Raw genomic sequence first — 19,712 nt, 5'->3', positions numbered from 1 at the left:
ATTTATACGCCCATGAGTGGAAGTGCCCTAGGCTCTCTAAGCTGAGTTTTTTAGATGTTTCAGGACACACCGTACACTTCTCCAGAGTGGCTGTTGGCAATTTACATCCTGCCCATCAGCGTAGCAAGGCTCCCGTTTCTCCATGGCCTGTCCTGCATTTCTGGTTTTGACACTTTATTCAGCATGGCCCTTTTGACCGATGGGAAGCGAGACTACTTTGTAGCGCTGATTTGCCTTTCCAGGTTGCTTGGTTGGTCAAGAAGGGCGTATGCGTTTTTTCCTGAATATATTCAGGATAAAACGCATACGCCCTTTTTGGCCAAGGGCATCATTGTCGAGGTTTTGCCGCTTTTCCTGTGCTTTAAAGGCGATTCGAATCTCCCTCCTGAAATCTGTTTCCTGCAATTCTGCCTTGCTTTCAAATCCTCTTCGTTGCCTTTCCTCAATATATTTGTGGACGAGAGTGATCATTTATAAGTCTGCAGGTTTGTGAATTGCAGTGCCCCTGAGCTACATTTTTCAACTCGCTCTCTTGGGAGCTGGCCGCAAAAGCGCAGGATTGCTTCAGGCCCTACTCTGGTCCCGGGCGGCAGGCTGAGCCTTTGGTTAATTCTTCTTCCTGATGGGAAAATAGAGTGACCTGTGCCTGTCCCAACACCTAGAGCTAGTCTCTCATTGGTTCCCCCTCTTCCCGTTCATCCTCAGGACAAATTGCAACCTGTACGGAACAGGAGGTTAAAGGTGCTGCTTCTTCAAAGAGGGAGATTGCTAGTAAAGCGGCTGGAATGGCGCCCCGAGCACAAGGAGATGAGAAATTAGGTGCGTTTTAGAAACCTTTCCCGATCACTCGGTGTACCATCTTCTGGGTTTCTCATGCATGTTTTCGATGTAGGAAGATGCCCTTGAACCTGGAGATTTGGGACCCATGGGATGGGTACCACGCAGTATTACTTTAAAGGGTCTGCGTTTGCTCACCCAACCTCACCAAACCTCTCAGCCCCAAGAGTGTCCACCCTTATGTCTCAATCTGCTGTGGGTCTAGATATGGTCAATCCAGGTGGCATCACAGCCCCTGAACGAATTTTGTAAGAATTTCTCTCTCTTTCACTCTCTTTGTTTCACGGGTTTTTAAAAGTAATTGATTTTTATAATGGGGTTTAGCTGCTTTTCACTGCTGTGTTTATGCCGCTTTACACGCACTTGACTCAATTACAGAGAGATATCAATACATAGGTTTTAAGATTCTTACTAGTCAGATATATTCTTGGGCGGTGAATAGGGGGTGTTGAGTCCAATTCACTGAGAAAGGAGTAGGTCTTGTCTATTACCTATTGGGTTTATGGAACGGTATCTGAGCTAATTTGAAACCCTTGTTTTATGCACCACCCCACCTCACCTTTCCCGTTAAGCAGCCATAGTGTGTTTTCTAAACCTGTGACTCTGTTCTGTTTTGTAATTCAGTTCAAGGGTTGCGGTTTTTACACTCCATCTATAAGTGATATCTTATGATAAGTGTCTTTTTCTGTGTGACTTATTTCACTTAGAATCGTCGTACCTAAATCCACTCATCATGCTGCTACTAGCCTTATGACGTTGATTTCATGGCTGAGTGATATTCCATTGTACATAAGGACCACAACTTCTTTATCCATTTTTCTCTTTCCTGGGATATGTAAGGTGTAACGAAGTGGAGCTTCTTGTCAACAGAGCAGCCCTAAACTTTGGGGTGCCTGTGTCTTGCTGATTTTTAGTTTTCCCAGTTTATACGCCCATGAGTGGAAGTGCCCTATGCTCTCTAAGCTGAGTTTTTTAGATGTTTCAGGACACACCGTACACTTCTCCAGAGTGGCTGTTGGCAGTTTACATCTCGCCCATCAGCGTAGCAAGGCTCCCGTTTCTCCATGGCCTGTCCTGCATTTCTGGTTTTGACACTTTATTCAGCATGGCCCTTTTGACCGATGGGAAGCGAGACTTCTTTGTAACGCTGATTTGCCTTTCCAGGTTGCTTGGTTGGCCAAAAAGGGCGTATGCGTTTTTTCCTGAATATATTCAGGAAAAAACGCATACGCCCTTTTTGGCCAAGGGCATCATTGTCGAGGTTTTGCCGCTTTTCCTGTGCTTTAAAGGCGATTCGAATCTCCCTCCTGAAATCTGTTTCCTGCAATTCTGCCTTGCTTTCAAATCCTCTTCGTTGCCTTCCCTCAATATATTTGTGGACGAGAGTGATCATTTATAAGTCTGCAGGTTTGTGAATTGCAGTGCCCCTGAGCTCCATGTTTCAACTCGCTTTCTTGTGAGTTGTCCGCAAAAGCGCAGGATTGCTTCAGGCCCTATTCTGGTCCCGGGCGGCAGCCTGAGCCTGTGGTTAATTCTTCTTCCTGATTGGAAAATAGAGTGACCTGTGCCTGTCCCAACACCTAGAGCTAGTCTCTCATTGGTTCCCCCTCTTCCCGTTCATCCTCAGGACAAATTGCAACCTGTACGGAACAGGAGGTTAAAGGTGCTGATTCTTCAAAGAGGGAGATTGCTAGTAAAGCGGCTGGAATGGCGAACCCGAGCACAAGGAGATGAGAAATTAGGTGCGTTTTAGAAACGTTTCCCGATCACACGGTGTACCATCTTCTGGGTTTCTCATGCATGTTTTCGATGTAGGAAGATGCCCTTGAACCTGGAGATTTGGGACCCATGGGATGGGTACCACGCAGTATTACTTTAAAGGGTCTGCGTTTGCTCACCCAACCTCACCAAACCTCTCAGCCCCAAGAGTGTCCACCCTTATGTCTCAATCAGCTGTGGGTCTAGATATGGTCAATCCAGGTGGCATCACAGCCCCTGAACGAATTTTGTAAGAATTTCTCTCTCTTTCACTGTCTTTGTTTCACTGGTTTTTAAAAGTAATTGATTTTTATAATGGGGTTTAGCTGCTTTTCACTGCTGTGTTTATGCCGCTTTACACCCACTTGACTCACTTACAGAGAGATATCAATACATAGGTTTTAAGATTCTTACTAGTCAGATATATTCTTGGGCGGTGAATAGGGGGTGTTGAGTCCAATTCACTGAGCTAGGAGTAGGTCTTGTCTATTACCTATTGGGTTTATGGAACGGTATCTGAGCTAATTTGAAACCCTTGTTTTATGCATCACCCCACCTCACCTTTCCCGTTAAGCAGCCATAGTGTGTTTTCTAAACGTGTGACTCTGTTCTGTTTTGTAATTCAGTTCAAGGGTAGCGGTTTTTACACTCCCTCTATAAGTGATATCTTATGATAAGTGTCTTTTTCTGTGTGACTTATTTCACTTAGAATCGTCGTACCTAAATTCACTCATCATGCTGCTACTAGCCTTATGACGTTGATTTCATGGCTGAGTGATATTCCATTGTACATAAGGACCACAACTTCTTTATCCATTTTTCTGTTTCCTGGGATATTTAAGGTGTAACGAAGTGGAGTTTCTTGTCAACAGAGCAGCCCTAAACTTTGGGGTGCCTGTGTCTTGCTGATTTTTAGTTTTCCCAATTTATACGCCCATGAGTGGAAGTGCCCTAGGCTCTCTAAGCTGAGTTTTTTAGACGTTTCAGGACACACCGTACACTTCTCCAGAGTGGCTGTTGGCAATTTACATCCTTCCAATCAGCGTAGCAATGCTCCCGTTTCTCCATGGCCTGTCCTGCATTTCTGGTTTTGACACTTTATTCAGCATGGCCCTTTAGACCGATGGGAAGCGAGACTACTTTGTAGCGCTGATTTGCCTTTCCAGGTTGCTTGGTTGGCCAAGAAGGGCGTATGCGTTTTTTCCTGAATATATTCAGGAAAAAACGCATACGCCCTTTTTGGCCAAGGGCATCATTGTCGAGGTTTTTCCGCTTTTCCTGTGCTTTAAAGGCGATTCGAATCTCCCACCTGAAATCTGTTTCCTGCAATTCTGCCTTGCTTTCAAATCCTCTTCGTTGCCTTCCCTCAATATATTTGTGGACGAGAGTGATTATTTATAAGTCTGCAGGTTTGTGAATTGCAGTGCCCCTGAGCTCCATGTTTCAACTCGCTTTCTTGTGAGTTGTCCGCAAAAGCGCAGGATTGCTTCAGGCCCTATTCTGGTCCCGGGCGGCAGGCTGAGCCTGTGGTTAATTCTTCTTCCTGATGGGAAAATAGAGTGACCTGTGCCTGTCCCAACACCTAGAGCTAGTCTCTCATTGGTTCCCCCTCTTCCCGTTCATCCTCAGGACAAATTGCAACCTGTACGGAACAGGAGGTTAAAGGTGCTGATTCTTCAAAGAGGGAGATTGCTAGTAAAGCGGCTGGAATGGCGAACCCGAGCACAAGGAGATGAGAAATTAGGTGCGTTTTAGAAACGTTTCCCGATCACACGGTGTACCATCTTCTGGGTTTCTCATGCATGTTTTCGATGTAGGAAGATGCCCTTGAACCTGGAGATTTGGGACCCATGGGATGGGTACCAGGCAGTATTACTTTAAAGGGTCTGCGTTTGCTCACCCAACCTCACCAAACCTCTCAGCCCCAAGAGTGTCCACCCTTATGTCTCAATCAGCTGTGGGTCTAGATATGGTCAATCCAGGTGGCATCACAGCCCCTGAACGAATTTTGTAAGAATTTCTCTCTCTTTCACTGTCTTTGTTTCACTGGTTTTTAAAAGTAATTGATTTTGATAATGGGGTTTAGCTGCTTTTCACTGCTGTGTTTATGCCGCTTTACACCCACTTGACTCACTTACAGAGAGATATCAATACATAGGTTTTAAGATTCTTACTAGTCAGATATATTCTTGGGCGGTGAATAGGGGGTGTTGAGTCCAATTCACTGAGCAAGGAGTAGGTCTTGTCTATTACCTATTGGGTTTATGGAACGGTATCTGAGCTAATTTGAAACCCTTGTTTTATGCATCACCCCACCTCACCTTTCCCGTTAAGCAGCCATAGTGTGTTTTCTAAACGTGTGACTCTGTTCTGTTTTGTAATTCAGTTCAAGGGTAGCGGTTTTTACAGTCCCTCTATAAGTGATATCTTATGATAAGTGTCTTTTTCTGTGTGACTTATTTCACTTAGAATCGTTGTACCTAAATTCACTCATCATGCTGCTACTAGCCTTATGATGTTGATTACATGGCTGAGTGATATTCCATTGCACCTAAGGACCACAACTTCTTTATCCATTTTTCTCTTTCCTGGGATATTTAAGGTGTAACGAAGTGGAGGTTCTTGTCAACAGAGCAGCCCTAAACTTTGGGGTGCCTGTGTCTTGCTGATTTTTAGTTTTCCCAATTTATACGCCCATGAGTGGAAGTGCCCTAGGCTCTCTAAGCTGAGTTTTTTAGATGTTTCAGGACACACCGTACACTTCTCCAGAGTGGCTGTTGGCAATTTGCATCCTGCCCATCAGCGTAGCAAGGCTCCCGTTTCTCCATGGCCTGTCCTGCATTTCTGGTTTTGACACTTTATTCAGCATGGCCCTTTTGACCGATGGGAAGCGAGACTACTTTGTAACGCTGATTTGCCTTTCCAGGTTGCTTGGTTGGCCAAGAAGGGCGTATGCGTTTTTTCCTGAATATATTCAGGAAAAAACGCATACGCCCTTTTTGGCCAAGGGCATCATTGTCGAGGTTTTGCCGCTTTTCCTGTGCTTTAAAGGCGATTCGAATCTCCCTCCTGAAATCTGTTTCCTGCAATTCTGCCTTGCTTTCAAATCCTCTTCGTTGCCTTCCCTCAATATATTTGTGGACGAGAGTGATCATTTATAAGTCTGCAGGTTTGTGAATTGCAGTGCCCCTGAGCTCCATGTTTCAACTCGCTTTCTTGTGAGTTGTCCGCAAAAGCGCAGGATTGCTTCAGGCCCTATTCTGGTCCCGGGCGGCAGGCTGAGCCTGTGGTTAATTCTTCTTCCTGATGGGAAAATAGAGTGACCTGTGCCTGTCCCAACACCTAGAGCTAGTCTCTCATTGGTTCCACCTCTTCCCGTTCATCCTCAGGACAAATTGCAACCTGTACGGAACAGGAGGTTAAAGGTGCTGATTCTTCAAAGAGGGAGATTGCTAGTAAAGCGGCTGGAATGGCGAACCCGAGCACAAGGAGATGAGAAATGAGGTGCGTTTTAGAAACGTTTCCCGATCACACGGTGTACCATCTTCTGGGTTTCTCATGCATGTTTTCGATGTAGGAAGATGCCCTTGAACCTGGAGATTTGGGACCCATGGGATGGGTACCAGGCAGTATTACTTTAAAGGGTCTTCGTTTGCTCACCCAACCTCACCAAACCTCTCAGCCCCAAGAGTGTCCACCCTTATGTCTCAATCAGCTGTGGGTCTAGATATGGTCAATCCAGGTGGCATCACAGCCCCTGAACGAATTTTGTAAGAATTTCTCTCTCTTTCACTGTCTTTGTTTCACTGGTTTTTAAAAGTAATTGATTTTTATAATGGGGTTTAGCTGCTTTTCACTGCTGTGTTTATGCCGCTTTACACCCACTTGACTCACTTACAGAGAGATATCAATACATAGGTTTTAAGATTCTTACTAGTCAGATATATTCTTGGGCGGTGAATAGGGGGTGTTGAGTCCAATTCACTGAGCTAGGAGTAGGTCTTGTCTATTACCTATTGGGTTTATGGAACGGTATCTGAGCTAATTTGAAACCCTTGTTTTATGCATCACCCCACCTCACCTTTCCCGTTAAGCAGCCATAGTGTGTTTTCTAAACGTGTGACTCTGTTCTGTTTTGTAATTCAGTTCAAGGGTAGCGGTTTTTACACTCCCTCTATAAGTGATATCTTATGATAAGTGTCTTTTTCTGTGTGACTTATTTCACTTAGAATCGTTGTACCTAAATTCACTCATCATGCTGCTACTAGCCTTATGACGTTGATTTCATGGCTGAGTGATATTCCATTGCACCTAAGGACCACAACTTCTTTATCCATTTTTCTCTTTCCTGGGATATTTAAGGTGTAACGAAGTGGAGGTTCTTGTCAACAGAGCAGCCCTAACCTTTGGGGTGCCTGTGTCTTGCTGATTTTTAGTTTTCCCAATTTATACGCCCATGAGCGGAAGTGCCCTATGCTCTCTAAACTGAGTTTTTAGATGTTTCAGGACACACCGTACACTTCTGCAGAGTGGTTGTTGGCAATTTACATCTCGCCCATCAGCGTAGCAAGGCTCCCGTTTCTCCATGGCCTGTCCTGCATTTCTTGTTTTGACACTTTATTCAGCATGGCCCTTTTGACCGATGGGAAGCGAGACTTCTTTGTAGCGCTGATTTGCCTTTCCAGGTTGCTTGGTTTGCCAAAAAGGGCGTATGCGTTTTTTCCTGAATATATTCAGGAAAAAACGCATACGCCCTTTTTGGCCAAGGGCATCATTGTCGAGGTTTTGCCGCTTTTCCTGTGCTTTAAAGGCGATTCGAATCTCCCTCCTGAAATCTGTTTCCTGCAATTCTGCCTTGCTTTCAAATCCTCTTCGTTGCCTTCCCTCAATATATTTGTGGACGAGAGTGATCATTTATAAGTCTGCAGGTTTGTGAATTGCAGTGCCCCTGAGCTCCATTTTTCAACTCGCTTTCTTGGGAGCTGGCCGCAAAAGCGCAGGATTGCTTCAGGCCCTACTCTGGTCCCGGGCGGCAGGCTGAGTCTGTGGTTAATTCTTCTTCCTGATGGGAAAATAGAGTGACCTGTGCCTGTCCCAACACCTAGAGCTAGTCTCTCATTGGTTCCCCCTCTTCCCGTTCATCCTCAGGACAAATTGCAACCTGTACTGAACAGGAGGTTAAAGGTGCTGATTCTCCAAGGAGGGAGATTGCTAGTAAAGCGGCTGGAATGGCGACCCCGAGCACAAGTAGATGAGAAATGAGGTGCGTTTTAGAAACGTTTCACGATCACACGGTGTACCATCTTCTGGGTTTCTCATGCATGTTTTCGATGTAGGAAGATGCCCTTGAACTTGGAGATTTGGGACCCATGGGATGGGTACCACGCAGTATTACTTTAAAGGGTCTGCATTTGCGTACCCAACCTCACCAAACCTCTCAGCCCCAAGAGTGTCCACCCTTATGTCTCAATCAGCTGTGGGTCTAGATATGGTCAATCCAGGTGGCATCACAGCCCCTGAACGAATTTTGTAAGAATTTCTCTCTCTTTCACTGTCTTTGTTTCACGGGTTTTTAAAAGTAATTGATTTTTATAATGGGGTTTAGCTGCTTTTCACTGCTGTGTTTATGCCGCTTTACACCCACTTGACTCACTTACAGAGAGATATCAATACATAGGTTTTAAGATTCTTACTAGTCAGATATATTCTTGGGCGGTGAATAGGGGGTGTTGAGTCCAATTCACTGAGCTAGGAGTAGGTCTTGTCTATTACCTATTGGGTTTATGGAACGGTATCTGAGCTAATTTGAAACCCTTGTTTTATGCATCACCCCACCTCACCTTTCCCGTTAAGCAGCCATAGTGTGTTTTCTAAACGTGTGATTCTGTTCTGTTTTGTAATTCAGTTCAAGGGTAGCGGTTTTTACACTCCCTCTATAAGTGATATCTTATGATAAGTGTCTTTTTCTGTGTGACTTATTTCACTTAGAATCGTTGTACCTAAATTCACTCATCATGCTGCTACTAGCCTTATGACGTTGATTTCATGGCTGAGTGATAGTCCATTGCACCTAAGGACCACAACTTATTTATCCATTTTTCTCTTTCCTGGGATATTTAAGGTGTAACGAAGTGGAGGTTCTTGTCAACAGAGCAGCCCTAAACTTTGGGGTGCCTGTGTGTTGCTGATTTTTAGTTTTCCCAATTTATACGCCCATGAGTGGAAGTGCCCTAGGCTCTCTAAGCTGAGTTTTTTAGATGTTTCAGGACACACCGTACACTTCTCCAGAGTGGCTGTTGGCAATTTACATCCTGCCCATCAGCGTAGCAAGGCTCCCGTTTCTCCATGGCCTGTCCTGCATTTCTGGTTTTGACACTTTATTCAGCATGGCCCTTTTGACCGATGGGAAGCGAGACTACTTTGTAGCGCTGATTTGCCTTTCCAGGTTGCTTGGTTGGCCAAGAAGGGCGTATGCGTTTTTTCCTGAATATATTCAGGATAAAACGCATACGCCCTTTTTGGCCAAGGGCATCATTGTCGAGGTTTTGCCGCTTTTCCTGTGCTTTAAAGGCGATTCGAATCTCCCTCCTGAAATCTGTTTCCTGCAATTCTGCCTTGCTTTCAAATCCTCTTCGTTGCCTTTCCTCAATATATTTGTGGACGAGAGTGATCATTTATAAGTCTGCAGGTTTGTGAATTGCAGTGCCCCTGAGCTACATTTTTCAACTCGCTCTCTTGGGAGCTGGCCGCAAAAGCGCAGGATTGCTTCAGGCCCTACTCTGGTCCCGGGCGGCAGGCTGAGCCTTTGGTTAATTCTTCTTCCTGATGGGAAAATAGAGTGACCTGTGCCTGTCCCAACACCTAGAGCTAGTCTCTCATTGGTTCCCCCTCTTCCCGTTCATCCTCAGGACAAATTGCAACCTGTACGGAACAGGAGGTTAAAGGTGCTGATTCTTCAAAGAGGGAGATTGCTAGTAAAGCGGCTGGAATGGTGAACCCGAGCACAAGGAGATGAGAAATTAGGTGCGTTTTAGAAACGTTTCCCGATCACACGGTGTACCACCTTCTGGGTTTCTCATGCATGTTTTCGATGTAGGAAGATGCCCTTGAACCTGGAGATTTGGGACCCATGGGATGGGTACCACGCAGTATTACTTTAAAGGGTCTGCGTTTGCTCACTCAACCTCAAGAAACCTCTCAGCCCCAAGAGTGTCCACCCTTATGTCTCAATCTGCTGTGGGTCTAGATATGGTCAATCCAGGTGGCATCACAGCCCCTGAACGAATTTTGTAAGAATTTCTCTCTCTTTCACTGTCTTTGTTTCATGGGTTTTTAAAAGTAATTGATTTTTATAATGGGGTTTAGCTGCTTTTCACTGCTGTGTTTATGCCGCTTTACACGCACTTGACTCACTTACAGAGAGATATCAATACATAGGTTTTAAGATTCTTACTAGTCAGATATATTCTTGGGCAGTGAATAGGGGGTGTTGAGTCCAATTCACTGAGAAAGGAGTAGGTCTTGTCTATTACCTATTGGGTTTATGGAACGGTATCTGAGCTAATTTGAAACCCTTGTTTTATGCACCACCCCACCTCACCTTTCCCGTTAAGCAGCCATAGTGTGTTTTCTAAACCTGTGACTCTGTTCTGTTTTGTAATTCAGTTCAAGGGTTGCGGTTTTTACACTCCATCTATAAGTGATATCTTATGATAAGTGTCTTTTTCTGTGTGACTTATTTCACTTAGAATCGTCGTACCTAAATCCACTCATCATGCTGCTACTAGCCTTATGACGTTGATTTCATGGCTGAGTGATATTCCATTGTACATAAGGAGCACAACTTCTTTATCCATTTTTCTCTTTCCTGGGATATGTAAGGTGTAACGAAGTGGAGCTTCTTGTCAACAGAGCAGCCCTAAACTTTGGGGTTCCTGTGTCTTGCTGATTTTTAGTTTTCCCAGTTTATACGCCCATGAGTGGAAGTGCCCTATGCTCTCTAAGCTGAGTTTTTTAGATGTTTCAGGACACACCGTACACTTCTCCAGAGTGGCTGTTGGCAGTTTACATCTCGCCCATCAGCGTAGCAAGGCTCCCGTTTCTCCATGGCCTGTCCTGCATTTCTGGTTTTGACACTTTATTCAGCATGGCCCTTTTGACCGATGGGAAGCGAGACTTCTTTGTAACGCTGATTTGCCTTTCCAGGTTGCTTGGTTGGCTAAAAAGGGCGTATGCGATTTTTCCTGAATATATTCAGGAAAAAACGCATACGCCCTTTTTGGCCAAGGGCATCATTGTCGAGGTTTTGCCGCTTTTCCTGTGCTTTAAAGGCGATTCGAATCTCCCTCCTGAAATCTGTTTCCTGCAATTCTGCCTTGCTTTCAAATCCTCTTCGTTGCCTTCCCTCAATATATTTGTGGACGAGAGTGATCATTTATAAGTCTGCAGGTTTGTGAATTGCAGTGCCCCTGAGCTCCATGTTTCAACTCGCTTTCTTGTGAGTTGTCCGCAAAAGCGCAGGATTGCTTCAGGCCCTATTCTGGTCCCGGGCGGCAGGCTGAGCCTGTGGTTAATTCTTCTTCCTGATGGGAAAATAGAGTGACCTGTGCCTGTCCCAACACCTAGAGCTAGTCTCTCAGTGGTTCCCCCTCTTCCCGTTCATCCTCAGGACAAATTTCAACCTGTACGGAACAGGAGGTTAAAGGTGCTGATTCTTCAAAGAGGGAGATTGCTAGTAAAGCGGCTGGAATGGCGAACCCGAGCACAAGGAGATGAGAAATGAGGTGCGTTTTAGAAACGTTTCCCGATCACACGGTGTACCATCTTCTGGGTTTCTCATGCATGTTTTCGATGTAGGAAGATGCCCTTGAACCTGGAGATTTGGGACCCATGGGATGGGTACCACGCAGTATTACTTTAAAGGGTCTGCGTTTGCTCACCCAACCTCACCAAACCTCTCAGCCCCAAGAGTGTCCACCCTTATGTCTCAATCAGCTGTGGGTCTAGATATGGTCAATCCAGGTGGCATCACAGCCCCTGAACGAATTTTGTAAGAATTTCTCTCTCTTTCACTGTCTTTGTTTCACTGGTTTTTAAAAGTAATTTATTTTTATAATGGGGTTTAGCTGCTTTTCACTGCTGTGTTTATGCCGCTTTACACCCACTTGACTCACTTACAGAGAGATATCAATACATAGGTTTTAAGATTCTTACTAGTCACATATATTCTTGGGCGGTGAATAGGGGGTGTTGAGTCCAATTCACTGAGCTAGGAGTAGGTCTTGTCTATTACCTATTGGGTGTATGGAACGGTATCTGAGCTAATTTGAAACCCTTGTTTTATGCATCACCCCACCTCACCTTTCCCGTTAAGCAGCCATAGTGTGTTTTCTAAACGTGTGACTCTGTTCTGTTTTGTAATTCAGTTCAAGGGTAGCGGTTTTTACACTCCCTCTATAAGTGATATCTTATGATAAGTGTCTTTTTCTTCGTGACTTATTTCACTTAGAATCGTCGTACCTAAATTCACTCATCATGCTGCTACTAGCCTTATGACGTTGATTTCATGGCTGAGTGATATTCCATTGCACCTAAGGACCACAACTTCTTTATCTATTTTTCTCTTTCCTGGGATATTTAAGGTGTAACGAAGTGGAGGTTCTTGTCAACAGAGCAGCCCTAAACATTGGGGTGCCCGTGTCTTGCTGATTTTTGATTTTCCCAATTTATACGCCCATGAGTGGAAGTGCCCTATGCTCTCTAAGCTGAGTTTTTTAGATGTTTCAGGACACACCGTACACTTCTCCAGAGTGGCTGTTGGCAATTTACATCCTGCCCATCAGCGTAGCAAGGCTCCCGTTTCTCCATGGCCTGTCCTGCATTTCTGGTTTTGACACTTTATTCAGCATGGCCCTTTTGACCAATGGGAAGCGAGACTACTTTGTAGCGCTGATTTGCCTTTCCAGGTTGCTTGGTTGGCCAAAAAGGGCGTATGCGTTTTTTCCTGAATATATTCAGGAAAAAACGCATACGCCCTTTTTGGCCAAGGGCATCATTGTCGAGGTTTTGCCGCTTTTCCTGTGCTTTAAAGGCGATTCGAATCTCCCTCCTGAAATCTGTTTCCTGCAATTCTGCCTTGCTTTCAGATCCTCTTCGTTGCGTTCCCTCAATATATTTGTGGACGAGAGTGATCATTTATAAGTCTGCAGGTTTGTGAATTGCAGTGCCCCTGAGCTCCATTTTTCAACTCGCTCTCTTGGGAGCTGGCCGCAAAAGCGCAGGATTGCTTCAGGCCCTACTCTGGTCACGGGGGGGAGGCTGAGCCTGTGGTTAACTCTTCTTCCTGATGGGAAAATAGAGTGACCTGTGCCTGTTCAACACCTAGAGCTAGTCTCTCATTGGTTCCCCCTCTTCCCGTTCATCCTCAGGACAAATTGCAACCTGTACGGAACAGGAGGTTAAAGGTGCTGCTTCTTCAAAGAGGGAGATTGCTAGTAAAGCGGCTGGAATGGCGAACCCGAGCACAAGGAGATGAGAAATTAGGTGCGTTTTAGAAACCTTTCCCGATCACTCGGTGTACCATCTTCTGGGTTTCTCATGCATGTTTTCGATGTAGGAAGATGCCCTTGAACCTGGAGATTTGGGACCCATGGGATGGGTACCACGCAGTATTACTTTAAAGGGTCTGCGTTTGCTCACCCAACCTCACCAAACCTCTCAGCCCCAAGAGTGTCCACCCTTATGTCTCAATCTGCTGTGAGTCTAGATATGGTCAATCCAGGTGGCATCACAGCCCCTGAACGAATTTTGTAAGAATTTCTCTCTCTTTCACTGTCTTTGTTTCACGGGTTTTTAAAAGTAATTGATTTTATAATGGGGTTTAGCTGCTTTTCACTGCTGTGTTTATGCCGCTTTACACGCACTTGACTCAATTACAGAGAGATATCAATACATAGGTTTTAAGATTCTTACTAGTCAGATATATTCTTGGGCGGTGAATAGGGGGTGTTGAGTCCAATTCACTGAGAAAGGAGTAGGTGTTGTCTATTACCTATTGGGTTTATGGAACGGTATCTGAGCTAATTTGAAACCCTTGTTTTATGCACCACCCCACCTCACCTTTCCCGTTAAGCAGCCATAGTGTGTTTTCTAAACCTGTGACTCTGTTCTGTTTTGTAATTCAGTTCAAGGGTTGCGGTTTTTACACTCCATCTATAAGTGATATCTTATGATAAGTGTCTTTTTCTGTGTGACTTATTTCACTTAGAATCGTCGTACCTAAATCCACTCATCATGCTGCTACTAGCCTTATGACGTTGATTTCATGGCTGAGTGATATTCCATTGTACATAAGGACCACAACTTCTTTATCCATTTTTCTCTTTCCTGGGATATGTAAGGTGTAACGAAGTGGAGCTTCTTGTCAACAGAGCAGCCCTAAACTTTGGGGTTCCTGTGTCTTGCTGATTTTTAGTTTTCCCAGTTTATACGCCCATGAGTGGAAGTGCCCTATGCTCTCTAAGCTGAGTTTTTTAGATGTTTCAGGACACACCGTACACTTCTCCAGAGTGGCTGTTGGCAATTTACATCCTGCCCATCAGCGTAGCAAGGCTCCCGTTTCTCCATGGCCTGTCCTGCATTTCTGGTTTTGACACTTTATTCAGCATGGCCCTTTTGACCGATGGGAAGCGAGACTTCTTTGTAGCGCTGATTTGCCTTTCCAGGTTGCTTGGTTGGCCAAAAAGGGCGTATGCGTTTTTTCCTGAATATATTCAGGAAAAACGCATACGCCCTTTTTGGCCAAGGGCATCATTGTCGAGGTTTTGCCGCTTTTCCTGTGCTTTAAAGGCGATTCGAATCTCCCTCCTGAAATCTGTTTCCTGCAATTCTGCCTTGCTTTCAAATCCTCTTCGTTGCCTTCCCTCGATATATTTGTGGACGAGAGTTATCATTTATAAGTCGGCAGGTTTGTGAATTTCAGTGCCCCTGAGCTCCATTTTTCAACTCGCTTTCTTGGGAGCTGGCCGCAAAAGCGCAGGATTGCTTCAGGCCCTAATCTGGTCCGGGGCGGCAGGCTGAGCCTGTGGTTAATTCTTCTTCCTCACGGCAAAATAGAGTGACCTGTGCCTGTCGCAACACCTAGAGCTAGTCTCTCATTGGTTCCCCCTCTTCCCGTTCATCCTCAGGACAAATTGCAACCTGTACGGAACAGGAGTTTAAAGGTGCTGATTCTTCAAAGAGTGAGATTGCTAGTAAAGCGGCTGGAATGGCGAACCCGAGCACAAGGAGATGAGAAATGAGGTGCGTTTTAGAAACGTTTCCCGATCACACGGTGTACCATCTTCTGGGTTTCTCATGCATGTTTTCGATGTAGGAAGATGCCCTTGAACCTGGAGATTTGGGACCCATGGGATGGGTACCACGCAGTATTACTTTAAAGGGTCTGCGTTTGCTCACCCAACCTCAACAAACCTCTCAGCCCCAAGAGTGTCCACCCTTATGTCTCAATCAGCTGTGGGTCTAGATATGGTCAATCCAGGTGGCATCACAGCCCCTGAACGAATTTTGTAAGAATTTCTCTCTCTTTCACTGTCTTTGTTTCACGGGTTTTTAAAAGTAATTGATTTTTATAATGGGGTTTAGCTGCTTTTCACTGCTGTGTTTATGCCGCGTTACACCCACTTGACTCACTTACAGAGAGATATCAATAGATAGGTTTTAAGATTCTTACTAGTCAGATATATTCTTGGGCGGTGAATAGGGGGTGTTGAGTCCAATTCACTGAGAAAGGAGTAGGTCTTGTCTATTACCTATTGGGTTTATGGAACGGTATCTGAGCTAATTTGAAACCCTTGTTTTATGCATCACCCCACCTCACCTTTCCCGTTAAGCAGCCATAGTGTGTTTTCTAAACGTGTGACTCTGTTCTGTTTTGTAATTCAGTTCAAGGGTAGCGGTTTTTACACTCCCTCTATAAGTGATATCTTATGATAAGTGTCTTTTTCTGTGTGACTTATTTCACTTAGAATCGTCGTACCTAAATTCACTCATCATGCTGCTACTAGCCTTATGACGTTGATTTCATGGCTGAGTGATATTCCATTGTACATAAGGACCACAACTTCTTTATCCATTTTTCTGTTTCCTGGGATATTTAAGGTGTAACGAAGTGGAGTTTCTTGTCAACAGAGCAGCCCTAAACTTTGGGGTGCCTGTGTCTTGCTGATTTTTAGTTTTCCCAATTTATACGCCCATGAGTGGAAGTGCCCTAGGCTCTCTAAGTTGAGTTTTTTAGATGTTTCAGGACACACCGTACACTTCTCCAGAGTGGCTGTTGGCAATTTACATCCTGCCCATCAGCGTAGCAAGGCTCCCGTTTCTCCATGGCCTGTCCTGCATTTCTGGTTTTGACACTTTATTCAGCATGGCCCTTTTGACCGATGGGAAGCGAGACTACTTTGTAGCGCTGATTTGCCTTTCCAGGTTGCTTGGTTGGCCAAGAAGGGCGTATGCGTTTTTTCCTGAATATATTCAGGAAAAAACGCATACGCCCTTTTTGGCCAAGGGCATCATTGTCGAGGTTTTGCCGCTTTTCCTGTCCTTTAAAGGCGATTCGAATCTCCCTCCTGAAATCTGTTTCCTGCAATTCTGCCTTGCTTTCAAATCCTCTTCGTTGCCTTCCCTCAATATATTTGTGGACGAGAGTGATCATTTATAAGACTGCAGGTATGTGAATTGCAGTGCCCCTGAGCTCCATTTTTCAACTCGCTTTCTTGGGAGCTGGCCGCAGAAGCGCAGGATTGCTTCAGGCCCTATTCTGGTCCCGGGCGGCAGGCTGAGCCTGTGGTTAATTCTTCTTCCTGATGGGAAAATAGAGTGACCTGTGCCTGTCCCAACACCTAGAGCTAGTCTCTCATTGGTTCCCCCTCTTCCCGTTCATCCTCAGGAAAAATTGCAACCTGTACGGAACAGGAGGTTAAAGGTGCTGATTCTTCAAAGAGGGAGATTGCTAGTAAAGCGGCTGGAATGGCGAACCCGAGCACAAGGAGATGAGAAATGAGGTGCGTTTCAGAAACCTTTCGCGATCACACGGTGTACCATCTTCTGGGTTTCTCATGCATGTTTTCGATGTAGGAAGATGCCCTTGAACCTGGACATTTGGGACCCATGGGATGGGTACCACGCAGTATTACTTTAAAGGGTCTGCTTTTGCTCACCCAACCTCACCAAACCTCTCAGCCCCAAGAGTGTCCACCCTTATGTCTCAATCAGCTGTGGGTCTAGATATGGTCAATCCAGGTGGCATCACAGCCCCTGAACGAATTTTGTAAGAATTTCTCTCTCCTTCACTGTCTTTGTTTCACGGGTTTTTAAAAGTAATTGATTTTTATAATGGGGTTTAGCTGCTTTCACTGCTGTGTTTATGCCGCTTTACACCCACTTGACTCACTTACAGAGAGATATCAATACATAGGTTTTAAGATTCTTACTAGTCAGATATATTCTTGGGCGGTGAATAGGGGGTGTTGAGTCCAATTCACTGAGCAAGGAGTAGGTCTTGTCTATTACCTATTGGGTTTATGGAACGGTATCTGAGCTAATTTGAAACCCTTGTTTTATGCACCACCCCACCTCACCTTTCCCGTTAAGCAGCCATAGTGTGTTTTCTAAACGTGTGACTCTGTTCTGTTTTGCAATTCAGTTCAAGGGTAGCGGTTTTTACAGTCCCTCTATAAGTGATATCTTATGATAAGTGTCTTTTTCTGTGTGACTTATTTCACTTAGAATCGTTGTACCTAAATTCACTCATCATGCTGCTACTAGCCTTATGACGTTGATTACATGGCTGAGTGATATTCCATTGCACCTAAGGACCACAACTTCTTTATCCATTTTTCTCTTTCCTGGGATATTTAAGGTGTAACGAAGTGGAGGTTCTTGTCAACAGAGCAGCCCTAAACTTTGGGGTGCCTGTGTCTTGCTGATTTTTAGTTTTCCCAATTTATACGCCCATGAGTGGAAGTGCCCTAGGCTCTCTAAGCTGAGTTTTTTAGATGTTTCAGGACACACCGTACACTTCTCCAGAGTGGCTGTTGGCAATTTGCATCCTGCCCATCAGCGTAGCAAGGCTCCCGTTTCTCCATGGCCTGTCCTGCATTTCTGGTTTTGACACTTTATTCAGCATGGCCCTTTTGACCGATGGGAAGCGAGACTACTTTGTAGCGCTGATTTGCCTTTCCAGGTTGCTTGGTTGGCCAAGAAGGGCGTATGCGTTTTTTCCTGAATATATTCAGGAAAAAACGCATACGCCCTTTTTGGCCAAGGGCATCATTGTCGAGGTTTTGCCGCTTTTCCTGTGCTTTAAAGGCGATTCGAATCTCCCTCCTGAAATCTGTTTCCTGCAATTCTGCCTTGCTTTCAAATCCTCTTCGTTGCCTTCCCTCAATATATTTGTGGACGAGAGTGATCATTTATAAGACTGCAGGTATGTGAATTGCAGTGCCCCTGAGCTCCATTTTTCAACTCGCTTTCTTGGGAGCTGGCCGCAGAAGCGCAGGATTGCTTCAGGCCCTATTCTGGTCCCGGGCGGCAGGCTGAGCCTGTGGTTAATTCTTCTTCCTGATGGGAAAATAGAGTGACCTGTGCCTGTCCCAACACCTAGAGCTAGTCTCTCATTGGTTCCCCCTCTTCCCGTTCATCCTCAGGAAAAATTGCAACCTGTACGGAACAGGAGGTTAAAGGTGCTGATTCTTCAAAGAGGGAGATTGCTAGTAAAGCGGCTGGAATGGAGAACCCGAGCACAAGGAGATGAGAAATGAGGTGCGTTTCAGAAACCTTTCGCGATCACACGGTGTACCATCTTCTGGGTTTCTCATGCATGTTTTCGATGTAGGAAGATGCCCTTGAACCTGGACATTTGGGACCCATGGGATGGGTACCACGCAGTATTACTTTAAAGGGTCTGCTTTTGCTCACCCAACCTCACCAAACCTCTCAGCCCCAAGAGTGTCCACCCTTATGTCTCAATCAGCTGTGGGTCTAGATATGGTCAATCCAGGTGGCATCACAGCCCCTGAACGAATTTTGTAAGAATTTCTCTCTCCTTCACTGTCTTTGTTTCACGGGTTTTTAAAAGTAATTGATTTTTATAATGGGGTTTAGCTGCTTTCACGGCTGTGTTTATGCCGCTTTACACCCACTTGACTCACTTACAGAGAGATATCAATACATAGGTTTTAAGATTCTTACTAGTCAGATATATTCTTGGGCGGTGAATAGGGGGTGTTGAGTCCAATTCACTGAGCAAGGAGTAGGTCTTGTCTATTACCTATTGGGTTTATGGAACGGTATCTGAGCTAATTTGAAACCCTTGTTTTATGCACCACCCCACCTCACCTTTCCCGTTAAGCAGCCATAGTGTGTTTTCTAAACGTGTGACTCTGTTCTGTTTTGCAATTCAGTTCAAGGGTAGCGGTTTTTACAGTCCCTCTATAAGTGATATCTTATGATAAGTGTCTTTTTCTGTGTGACTTATTTCACTTAGAATCGTTGTACCTAAATTCACTCATCATGCTGCTACTAGCCTTATGACGTTGATTACATGGCTGAGTGATATTCCATTGCACCTAAGGACCACAACTTCTTTATCCATTTTTCTCTTTCCTGGGATATTTAAGGTGTAACGAAGTGGAGGTTCTTGTCAACAGAGCAGCCCTAAACTTTGGGGTGCCTGTGTCTTGCTGATTTTTAGTTTTCCCAATTTATACGCCCATGAGTGGAAGTGCCCTAGGCTCTCTAAGCTGAGTTTTTTAGATGTTTCAGGACACACCGTACACTTCTCCAGAGTGGCTGTTGGCAATTTGCATCCTGCCCATCAGCGTAGCAAGGCTCCCGTTTCTCCATGGCCTGTCCTGCATTTCTGGTTTTGACACTTTATTCAGCATGGCCCTTTTGACCGATGGGAAGCGAGACTACTTTGTAGCGCTGATTTGCCTTTCCAGGTTGCTTGGTTGGCCAAGAAGGGCGTATGCGTTTTTTCCTGAATATATTCAGGAAAAAACGCATACGCCCTTTTTGGCCAAGGGCATCATTGTCGAGGTTTTGCCGCTTTTCCTGTG

This window comes from Balaenoptera physalus (genome assembly GCF_965194825.1).
Source record: "Balaenoptera physalus genome assembly, chromosome: 8".
Taxonomy (NCBI): Eukaryota; Metazoa; Chordata; class Mammalia; order Artiodactyla; family Balaenopteridae; genus Balaenoptera; species Balaenoptera physalus.
The sequence above is the reverse complement of the archived record's forward strand: the minus strand, read 5'-3'. Positions refer to the sequence as shown.